Here is an 11,840-nt window from a genome sequence, read left to right on the forward strand (position 1 = left end):
CCTTGGGTTCCTGCGGATCCTTCGATCAGGATGTTACATCCGGATTTGTTGTCTACCGAGGATCGATCTCAGGCGATCCTTGGTTATCTAGCGGAGCAGCTGGTGCTGCCAGATGCATCTTATCCGACTTTCATTGCATCCAGCTGACTCCTTTCCCAGATTTTGTTCCTGTTAGTATTTTAACTCTCTCTTGTTATTTATATTTATTTTTTCGAAACCTTAACCCTTTTATTGTATTTTTGGCGGATTGAGCTAGGTGGTTGGGTGGCTCCTACTCTGGAGATCACGTATACTGATGTTGTTGGGTCGATAATTCGTGATATCCCCTTCAATCAGCGGAGGATGAGGAGGGGATACCGTTTGTTCCTGAGAAGGTTAAGTCAATATGTTCCTTTTGTATATGTATTTATATGTTTTTTTCATATACATTTGTTTGCTAACTGTCCTTGTATTTTGAAACAGGTTCCGCGAGTGACCGTGAACGACATGGTGTGGACTTTGCGCGCTTCCTGAGCTACTTATCGGAGAGCCCTCATCACTTTGTCATGACGTAATCATCGGATGGCCGCGGTAGTTTTTTATTTTATTTATTTTTTTTAACGAAGTTATCACAGATTTTATGTATTAATCTTTGTTTGGATTTAGAAGGATGTGCAGCAGCCGTCTGGGAGTTGCTGAGCATCTTGACCTCCTTTGTATACATTTTCTTTTATTAGGAAACAAATGTACATTTTATTATTTTTTTGTTGTACATATGACACATTTTTGGAATATATATATGACATTATTAATTTCTTTTGTTTCCATGCGTACTTTTTTTTTAATTAAAAAAATTAAAAAAAATTATGAGGGAGGGAAGGGTTCCCGACTTACCCCCCTCGAAAAAAACAAAAAGAGAAACAAAAAAAAAGAAAGTAAAGAGGAAAGAAACACTAGTGGAAAAAATTCCATTTGTAACGCCTTATTCGTAACCTGCAGTAATTTGCCCGTTACAATAAACCTATTCGTAACAGGCAAAATATTGGTCCATTACGAATAATACATTATTTGTAATAGGCATCATTTTGCCCGTTACGAATACTATTTTTCGTAAAGGACTATTATTTTTCCCGTTACAAATACTTTGTTGTTTGTAACGGGCACCAATTGCCTGATACAAATAGGTTATATGGTAAAAACCCCTAGATGTCTAACTTCATTTTTCAGCAGCCGACCTAGCCGTCACTCACATCTCTCTCCTCTCTCTCTTCCCTCTCTTTCTCTCTCCTCAGGTTTCAATGCCGGTTTTCATTGAATATAAAACAAACATTCAGATTTCCATTTAAATACAAAATCATCACTACAAAACCCTTATTTCCCAAATCCATCCTTAAATTGCAAACCCTAATAAAAATCAATCAAACTTAATCTCAAGCCCTTTCACCACGAATCCGACGAGCAAGATGAATATCCTTAAGCATAATAGTAACCCTCTTAGCATGAATAGCGCAAAGGTTAGTATCCTCAAACAAACCTACCATCAGCAGCCTCCTGAAGAGCGGCAACGGTGGAGCTTTGGAAGCGAAGATTGGTCTTGAAATCCTGAGCAATTTCTCCTACAAGCCTCTGAAATGGAATTACTATTAATGGGATTACAATCCTGAGCAACATTGTTCTTGGTAATTTCCCCCTTTTTTGGGTTTTTGATTTGACGACTTGATTTTTTTTTTTTTTTGTATTTTTGTATTTTTGCAATTTTGATTATGATTTTGTTATTCTTTTGAGTTGTGATTAGGTGAGAAGGGAAGAAGGATTCGGGAGCTGAGTTGATTTTGCAGAAGAGGCTTAATTTTCCTTGAAATTTGATGATTATATTGATGGGTCTGTTTCTTCGCCTATTTTGAATAAGTTGGCTCCAAATTCCTAGTAATTTATCTCATTATCCGTCATCTTTGTTGATTATAATGTTATGATTTTGTTGTTTTCTGATTGAAGGGTTTTAATTGTTAGTTTGACTTTGCTATAATTTGATATGGACAAGTGATGTGGGAAACGACAATGTTCTTGTTTTTTTTTTTTTTTTTTGCAAGTTTACTTTGAGATTTGCTATAATTTGAGATGAACAAGCTTAGGACAGTAGGAAGATCAGATTGAATATGGGTCATTGGTTGGCTATTGTAGACTTTTGTATGTGGCACTGGGAATGGAGATTGCGGCAATACCAATGTTTGATCACAAATTGAGAAATAAAATTATATTTAGAAGCTCTCAAAATGTTCGTGCTTTTTTATTCATTTCACGCATGAATTGGGGTTTTTAAAGTTCACTATTCAATTCAAGGGATTAATTTTCATTTTAAGTTTGGAATCAACCAAAAAAAATTTAAGTTTGGAATTAACAAAATTTTTATATGAGCTTGCTTTGCTAAACAGGTACTATAGAAGACCCCCATTGTGTTATTGTAAAGGAAAATGGAGGATGAAGTATAACAACTGAGTCAATTAGTAGGTACAGAGTTTTCTATATTCAACCTTTTTTTTTTTCTTTAATAAAGGCTTTGTTGTTGTTGGTGTTATTGGGATATGAATATGCAAGACTGTTATGCATCTTCTAGTGTCCCTTTCCAAGTTTCGAGTGTCTCTTTTTCTATGGGAATTAAATTCTCCTATTGCTATAATTTTTATGCCAATTTAGATTTATGTATGGGATTTCTAGGGAAGGGAGAAGGTCCATCCGTCCATGTGACTTAGACAGACAGGGCACAGGGTCATTGAAGCTTTGAGTTGACCCTTTGGGATTGGTGGTAGAATTGTGAGCTCTATGGAGTTTTGTTTTTTTAACAGTTTAAAAATGATGAATACACCCAGCTATGGATTGTTGCATTATATTATAATGTCATTGGGTTTGATTCAATAATTTTCAATTTTAAATTCGAGTCCATTCATGTTGTTTTACCACCAGATTGAAGGTTTTATAGAAATTCTGTGTGCATATCCCAAAGTGTTCCACTATAGTTACTAGTTAGATAATGATGCAGCTACTCTTTTACGGATTGTCAATGAGCTATCTTCATAGTAGTTAGTTGTTTCAGCTATTGCATCTTCTAGGGATTTTCAATACACTATATTCTAACATGTAAAGAACTTGAGCCAGACCTTTATATATTTTTACTTTAGAGTCTGAAGTATTAGTGAATAATATTGTGGTTGGATTAGTGGATTACTATGTAAAGGTCGTTCTAGCTATATAAGAAACCCCTGATTCAATTGTCCTTAGAAGTTAGACATGCAAGGACAACCACATAGCCTATTTGGGAACATTGATGCTCATATAGCACCTGTAAAGTGTAAATGGGTGTATTAGAGGCATGGCTTGAAATTCTTATTTAATCATGGAGGATGTAGAAAAGGCTTTAGTGGTCAATACCTGTTAACATGGCTCAAGTATTCTTATATACTCCTATTTTCAATAGTTATGAAGTATGTGATTCTGATGTGTGTTAGTAATTCACACGCTATAGTTATGGACGTTTCTTACATTTTAGAGCTTTTGAGATATTCGCTCTAGCATTTTTCTTTCTGGTTTTCATTTGTTTCACTTTGACAAGTTTTTAATTGTGACAGACTTTGCAACGTATTGTAGGCGTCGTTTGAAGTGCGCCTACGTTAAAAGCATGTGGTGAATATGCATGACACTCATAGGAAGTGGGAATTTACATTACGATTAGGGACAACGATTAGGGACAAATAAAGTAGGGAGCCGCCAACAAGTTTTTAAGGAATTTGTAAACCGTTCACGGATCATAAAAGGTAACCACGAATAAGGGACAACGAAGGCAACAACGATTGACCCGTGAAGGTTACACCCCATTCATAATCCATGAGATTACTAACTCCATATGGTTCGGAACCACGAAAGGAGGATCGGGGATGATGGTACGAAGTGAGTGATGGAGTCACATTCGCCCTATTGGCCTCTACTCGATTCTTATAGTGAAAAGCATTCCTGTGATCTCAAAGGCATACAAACAAAATATTCAATTCGCTCCAAACTATTATTTAACTAAATTGGTTGAATATTAATGCACACATAACTCTAAAATATTAGTGATCACTTGATTAAACAACAAGATTAAAAAGGATCCTAAACTAGTTGTCTAAATTATCTTATTAGGCGTGATTTTCAATTACATATTCCCTTTAAACATGCAATATGGTGATCAATAAATATAGTAGAACATACATTAATATTGGAAGCAATTTAATCACAATTCCAACAACATAAAATCGTTAGAAAAATAATAGAAATAAAAGGAACATGATCCTTACTTTGATTCAGTTTGTTTGCAAATACAAAATAATAAGCGAGTTAGTAACTTCAAGGAAATAATAAAATGATGATTAAATTAAATTAAATAAAGTAAGGTTGATTTGGGGCCAAACCCTCAAACAATTCTACCTTTCACGCCTTGACTTAAGGATGGAACCACGAGTGAAGTATGGACTCCTTTGAGTACTTGAAGAAGGAATTTTAAAGTGAAAAGAGTAGGCTAGTGTTTAGGCTAAAGCATAGAAGAGAGAAAAATAAATCAGAGAATTACTCGGTGCCCCGTACATCAGAAATGAGGGGGTATTTATAGGGAAAATGTGCTGAGGGAGCACACGGAACCCTAAAATGATAAAAACCCTAAAAAAGTATCCCGTGACACGGCAAACTGTACCGTGACACGGGAAGTTTTACCATCAGACGACACACTTTCCCGTGACATGGTACATTGTTGGTGTGATGCGGGAAATTTTCAGAAAACGGGAAAGAAAACGCGTTAAGGGTTTACGCGGAAAAGACACGGAATGTCTCGTGTCACGGCAGACCTCCCGTGTCACGGGAAATCCCAAGGATTCCCGTGACAAGGTGGCAGTCTGCCGTGGCGCGGGAATTTCCAGTCTATTTTTCGTCTAAATACATTTTTAACCCTAATTTCATTCGGCATTTTAAGTGCCGATTGATAATTTCGGGTCTGGCATTTTAATTCCACAGATAAAAGAGTAAAGGGATAGAATACGTATCTGGCACCAGTGTATCGGTGACAAATGAATTTGGCAGCTTCCTAAGCTTGAAGGAGAACTTGGTATAAGTTTGTGAGGTGGAATTGGGCTAGATTCTAGATAATCAGTGTTAGTAGAATATGGTTGCTAATCTGCTGCATACAGGTAAAGGATATATCCGAGAAGATCTGGAGTGCAGCCATTACCGAGTGACATTTGTTGAAACGCTTTCCATGCTTGAGGAAAGCCGACTGAAGAATTTGGTACCTTTCTAAGCCTGAAGAAAGCTACTAGATAATACTTTCCATGCCTGAGGAAAGTCGACGAACGAATTCGGTGTCATTCTATGCTTGAAGAAGTCCACCGATAATGCCTTCCATGCTTGAGGAAAGCCGACAAAAGAATTTAGCGGTTTTCTATACTTGAAGAAAAATCCACCGATAACGCTTTCCATGCTTGAGGAAAGTCGACTTGGCGGTTTTCTATACTTGAAGAAAAATCCACCGATAACGCTTTCCATGCTTGAGGAAAGCCGACTTGGCGGTTTTCTATACTTGAAGAAAAATCCACCGATAACGCCTTCCATGCTTGAGGAAAGCCGACGATTGCTGAAATTTGTAAGTGTATGATGGTTCGATTATCCCCGAACGTGGGCCGCAGATGATTCGCACCTTTAAGTCGATTATTCGACCATGCCAAAAAATAGACTTTGATGTTTGCTAGGGGTAAAATGGTAATTTTAGTCCCCTTTAAGTATCAATTACAATTTTCCGCGTAATTCCAGCAAAAAATAACTTTCCAATTTATGCAAAAAATCGTGCAACCTTAGTCAAAATGTCAGGAATATTCGCAAATAATTGTCCAAAGCCACCATGTCACGAAAAAATATTCCCCTGACACGGTACAGATCCCCGTCACACGGAGCTGCTTCCCGTGACGCGGCAAGGGGATCCCGTGGCGCGGGAATCAAGTAGCTGAAAAACGGTCAAAAAACATCTTTGACCGGTCAAAGCTTGTGCACCACACAAAAATCTGACTATTACGTGGGAACGGGGTCCGTTGCATGGGATTTTTATGTTTTAAATATCAAACGCTTTCTCATTTTGCTCATTCTCTTTCTCGTCCGATTCTCATCCAAACAGCTCAAAAAATTTTGCTCGGTTTGCCGTGTCTCGTTGACATCTCACTGGCGCTCAGTTTTCCTTCCCGTTAGGCGGCTTGAGCCACCGTGTCACGGTGGACCTTTTTTTTTTCTCTTTTTTTTATTATTTTTGCGACTTGCTGCTGCTGTTATTCGCTGCTGCCTACTGCTGTTGCTGTTGCTGTTTACTGCCTGAAGTTGCCGTCGGAGTCACTGGAGCTCTGTCTCCTCTCAAGCTCACCGTGACACGGGACCAAATCCCTGTGACACATCACCCTCCGCGGCCCAGCTCAACCGTGTCACGGCGGCTGCGCTGACCTTCGAGGTTTTCAAGCTTTTGGAGCTCAAATTTTCACCAATCTTGCTCTAATTTCTTGCTACTTTCCTCATTTTTGACTCTCTACAAGGATCCATGTAAGTTTCCTTTGATTTTTGTCTCGAATTTGCTTCAAATAAGTAATTTCATGAAAAACCCTTAAAAATCAATTTGGGGATTTTTGATTTTGAGGTTTTATGTTGAAATTCTTGCCATGATTTTACTTGTATATGTATGTATGTGTGTTTGTGAGAAATTTGAGACAAAAATTGCATGATTTGATGGAGAATTGAGCAAATCACCATTTTTGGGTATTACTTTTGTGAAATGATGTTCATGTTACTTCTTTGCACTTGAAATTGTGAAAAAATAGTGGTAAACCTTGTGAAATATTTCATGATCTGTTGATTCATTGTTTTTGTGCGACTTCGAAACATATTTTGCGTATGTACTACATTGTCATGGAGAACATAGTACCATGCGGCTAGGAGAACTGCAGTATTAGTTTGTCATGGAGAAACTAAATACCATAATTTCGCCAATTTTTAGCCTGGAGGTAAAAATTTAGCGTATAATTCGATAAATAACTAAATAACATAGGAAATGATGCTAAGTATTTAGATCTTTATTTTTATAAAAATGCAACTTGAATTAAATGTCTTAGGAAATGATGCTAAGCATTTAGATTTTTATAATAGCATGCCTAGGCGACGAGATTGCAATCTTTCTACCCACGGCCGGAGTCGGGCTTTTCGGGAGGACACTCCCACTATTCCTGAGGGTATGGAGGACGATGCTTTAGAGTCTGAGCCTCGGGCTTCTACGAGCAGAGGTAGGTGGGTTCCACCTCCGTGGACTCCAGACCGGTTGGTTTTCTGCCGTGAAAACCATGTTTCTCATCGCCCACTCTCCGGCGAAATGTTTCTCCAAGGCACGTCGACATAGGGGATCTTCCAGATTCGACATGTTCAAGCACAGACGCTAGACAAGCATGTCCTACCCTACCGTTTGCAAATAAAAGCTTGCTAAACATGCAAAAAATATATGCCCTTCTACGATATACATGATAAGACTCAGAGGTAGGGCGATCAAAATATAAATTTGCAAGTTTTTCTAAGTCTACCTCATTACCACACACAATTTTATTTAAATCTGGATCTGTTAGATTCAGATGGCGTTCAAAATCATGGTAATAATATTCACGTAGGGTAGGCAGGGCAATAAGATTTCTAGCAGGAAATCCAAAGATTGCACTGAATTCCTCCGGCAGGGGACATATTTTGTTTCGGGGTTTTCTGATGTCCTGTGGGAGAGTTACAATTCCGAGACTGGAACCGGACGCCTGTACCTGCAAAATAACGGAGACTCCTGTGAGCTCCGCCTCCAACGGTCAAGTTAGTACCTGATTAAGGAGTAATTAATGCGGAAATTAAAGTAATAAGGTCTCTCTAGGTGAGAGTGTTTAATGTAGGTAATCTGCTTTGTTAGCGAGATCAGCCGGTTATTAGTGTGTTCCGTAATGTTTCTGTCCCTCTCCTTAATGAGGATTAAGGGAGGTATTTATAACCTTGGGAAACGTGCCCATCCTAGGTTTAGGTAAACCTAGGGCCGATTGGGCTTCCCTCGGAAGTTGGGCCTGGGTGGCCGGTTTCTCCATTAGGCATGGAGTATGCCACATGTTGTGACATAACAGGTCCAAGGTGGACGAATAAGCGCGTGCCACGTGGCAAGCCCTGACAGTTCCAACAAGGGGACACTTGGCAGGTCCTGATTGGCCCACGTGGTGCATTCCGATTGGTAGGAGCAAAATCCCCTAATCATTTGCCCCTCACAGGTGGCACGTGATTGGTCACGTGTTACCTGTGACAGGTGTCGCACTGTAACGGGCGACGGCCTGCTACAGGTGTCAGTCGGCGAATGGACGAGAGATTTTCCCGCCCAAATTTTGAATTCTGGAAGTGACCCTTCGCCTTCTCACTTCGCCTATATAAGGGAGAGTTGCCTTGAGTCATTTTCACACTTTGAGAACTATTTGAGAACATTCGGACCCCTGAACTTGCTCTGACATTTTGGACTTTTTCTGCCTACCGCCTGTTCTGACAAGCCGACTGCACTGGATTTCCAGAACTTCATCAACCGTCACTCGTTCAGGTAACTCAGTTCTCTTACTCTGAATTTTCTTTTTATTTTCTGAAATGGCACGACGGAAGCACACGACACGACCTAGGTTAGTGATCAGCCGGTCACCGGGGACGGCTGAATCTAGGACTAGGAGTGCCGCCTGCCCTTTTCCGGACCCATATTTGCCCTTTATACAAAGTCCGACTGTATCTGTGTCTATGTAGAGCAGGATGGCCAGAACGAAAAAGACAGCTAGGATCTCAAATTCAGACGGCTCCTCCCACAGGGTGCCGATTAGTGAAACATCTGACCAGGCGCCAGATGTTGAAGTGAGACAAGGCGGCCTGGATGCCGGCAATTCTGTGGGGGGAGTCATAGTGACCCCTTCCAATTTAACAGTTAACAAATCTGCTCCTTTTCAAAGAGAGGAGGCGGGCCCCTCTGGGAGAGGGGAGGAGTCGTCCTCTTCAGACTCGTCCGAGGACGATTCCTCGTCAAGCTCTTCTGGCCATGCTTCTTTGGGTACAGAAGAGAAAAACAGCCGCCTGCAAGAGGCGAGACTTTCTCACACAGTTGAGAAGGGGGACAATTGGGCGGAACCATCCGCCTCTTACCGAGAGCTAAATACCCCCTACTACTGCACGGTACCTCGGGGCCGAATCACAGCCATGCAAGAGAAAGTGGAGAGCTTTATTGCAAACCACACCATGGGCCCCGACTTTCTAGTGTTTGTGCCGGATCCAGAAGACACAGTCGTCTGGCCGGCTGGTTCCAGTTATGATAGCGCCTGCTTTGGCTGCTACGAGGCGGCCATCAAGGCAGGGCTGCGCTTCCCATTACATCCGGCTGTTCAGCGGATTTTGGATGGGTATGAGTTGGGGTTATGGCAGTTAGCCCCAAACTCCTGGGTCAACGTGCTCGGCTATGTGGCCGGGTGCGAACTGCACGGGGTGGAGCCGAGCTTCGAGGCTTTCGCCCATATGAACTATCTCAGCCGGACCCCTAAGACAGGCGGTACCGGCTGGTATCATTTAACAAGCCACAGGGGCTACCTCATGACGAGAGGTAAAGCAAACAAGTGGAAGGACTGGCGGAGCACCTTCCTCATCATTGAAAGTTCAGACATTGAGCTGAACAAGCGCTTCAATAGGTGGAACAGGAATCCGCCCCTTCTTGCAGGCGGCCGTAGCATGCCGCCTGTTCCCCCCAAGGCTAAGAAAGAGATCCTTGACAAAGGACTCTTTAAAGTAGAGTCGAGGGTCGACTTTACTTCAGGGGTACGAGAGCAAGTACCCCTGCACTGCGTCCCGAGCTTCAAGTGGCTCTATGACGAGTACTTTTTGGCCGCCTGTGGCCTCAGCAGTCGGTGCTCAAGAGGTAGTCGGCCTGTCGAATACTCTGTTGTTTCATACATTTGCTGTTAATCTTTTATTAACTTTGCCGTTTGTTTTTGCAGTTGACGCCATGAGCAAAATCACCGCCTCCAAGACTGCGGCGGCCATGTTGCGGGCCTCTATTATGCAACAAACTTCAACCGACTCCCCCAATAAGGGGGCACCCTTGGTGAGCTCCGAACCTTTCACCCTCTTTTTGGAGTGTTTATGTATATACTGACTCTCGGGCCATCTTCTGTTTTAGACGGGTGCTCCAAGAGCTTCATCTTCCCAACAGCCGGACCCCAAGGCCCGGAAGACGACTGTTGGGAGCTCTCCGGTTTTGCCAGGAAACAGGTGGCGGCTGAGAAACAGCCGACCACTTCTTCTAAAGCTCCAACTGGACCGCCTAGAGGTATGAAGTTGTCCTTGTAAATTTTAGACTTGCTCCTTTTGTTACTAAGTCTAATCCGTTTGTTTATGCTTGATGCAGCCGGCCCCCAGGAGCCTGACTTGGTAGACATGGCCAAGTCTATGATCAGGGCAGTTCCTCCAGCTGAAAGGGAGGCGGTCAGGGGTGTCGGCACCCTTGACCTTGACGGGATTGCAGGGGTCCTTGCTGAGGTATGCTTAGCATATTTTTGAGTATTTAAATTTCTGGACGCCTGTTTTCTTTTTTGTTTGGAAACTGACGCCTGTTTTTTTTTTTTTTTTTTTTTTTTTTTTTTTTTTTTTTTGTACTTAGGCCCTGCTCCGAGTTAACGGCCTTCGCAAGCCGCTTGATCGGAAGAACAAAGAGGTAAAGGCTGCAAAAGCTATGGCCGCCTCTGACTGTGATAAGTCAATGTTTCAAATTGCCCAAAATGAAGTACTGACCATTGATATTCTTTATTATCAGGCGCAGGCTACCGCCGCTGTTCGGGCTTAGTTAGAGGCGGCCCAGAAGAAGAATGACGAGCTGGAGGCGACCATCACAAATCTTAAGGCCGAGCTGAAACCTCCTTGGCCAGCGTAAAAGAACGCCTGGTGAGCCAAGAGAAGAGTCTTACCCAAGAGCTCTCGGAAAAGGCCGAGCAAGAGAAGAAAGAGCTCGTCCGGGAGATGATGGAAGACTCCGCTCAAATCCAGCGCATGACCTGGGGCCGCCTCTTCCCCAGTGCCGACTTTGCTTCTTGGGAAAGAACGTACCGCCAGTGTTCGGAAACATATAATCAAGAGATCCTGGCGGCTGCTGAAGAAGAGGCGTTGGGAGAAGCGTTGGAGGAGGAGGAGGAGCCGGTTGTGGCGCTTGTGCCACTTGGGGGTAAGACATCAAAAAAGGATGCAGCTGAAGCCGAGTCCAGCAAGAAGAGTGCCGACAAGGCGGCAGCTGCTAATACTGAACTGCCCCCTTCTTAAGCTTAATGTATTCTTTCCACGGCCTGCGTGCCGTTTGCTTTGTATTTACCCGGCCAGGGGGCCGGGGCTTTGAATATTTTGCTGGTCTTTAATGACCGGCTTATTTTTAATGAATTTTTGTTTGCTTCAAATTTGTCCAAGTATTCCATATCTAATATCCAATTGTTTACTAGACCGACTGTTGTACATGGCCGAACGTTGCAGACAGGTACGGATAGTTAGTACGCCGCCTATGCCCCTGGACGACTGGTTGTCTGTTTCCAGGATAGACGATCAGTCGGCCATTTATTCAATCGGTATTCGAACTATTTTGTCTGGATCCTTTTTAGGCAGGCGTGCCTGTCTTTTTGTAATTTTAACTAAGTAGGAAAGTGGTCTGACCAAGTAAATAGAGTATTACCTAGTCGCCAAGGAATTGAGTAGTAAAGATAACAAGCGGCGGGTACCGGTTGTTTCCCTTTATTGCC

General features: G+C 42.2%; 1 long non-coding RNA gene across 1 annotated transcript; it reads left to right on the top strand.

The window, feature by feature from the left end:
• The first annotated feature begins 886 nt into the window (after positions 1 to 886).
• On the top strand, positions 887 to 2,253 carry LOC110711310. The gene is made up of 2 exons (XR_002509331.1): positions 887 to 1,658; positions 1,775 to 2,253. It is a non-coding gene; the product is annotated as an uncharacterized LOC110711310 (long non-coding RNA).
• The last annotated feature ends 9,587 nt before the right edge of the window (positions 2,254 to 11,840 follow it).

Source organism: Chenopodium quinoa, unplaced genomic scaffold (assembly GCF_001683475.1).
Source record: "Chenopodium quinoa cultivar QQ74 unplaced genomic scaffold, ASM168347v1, whole genome shotgun sequence".
Classification (NCBI taxonomy): domain Eukaryota; kingdom Viridiplantae; phylum Streptophyta; class Magnoliopsida; order Caryophyllales; family Amaranthaceae; genus Chenopodium; species Chenopodium quinoa.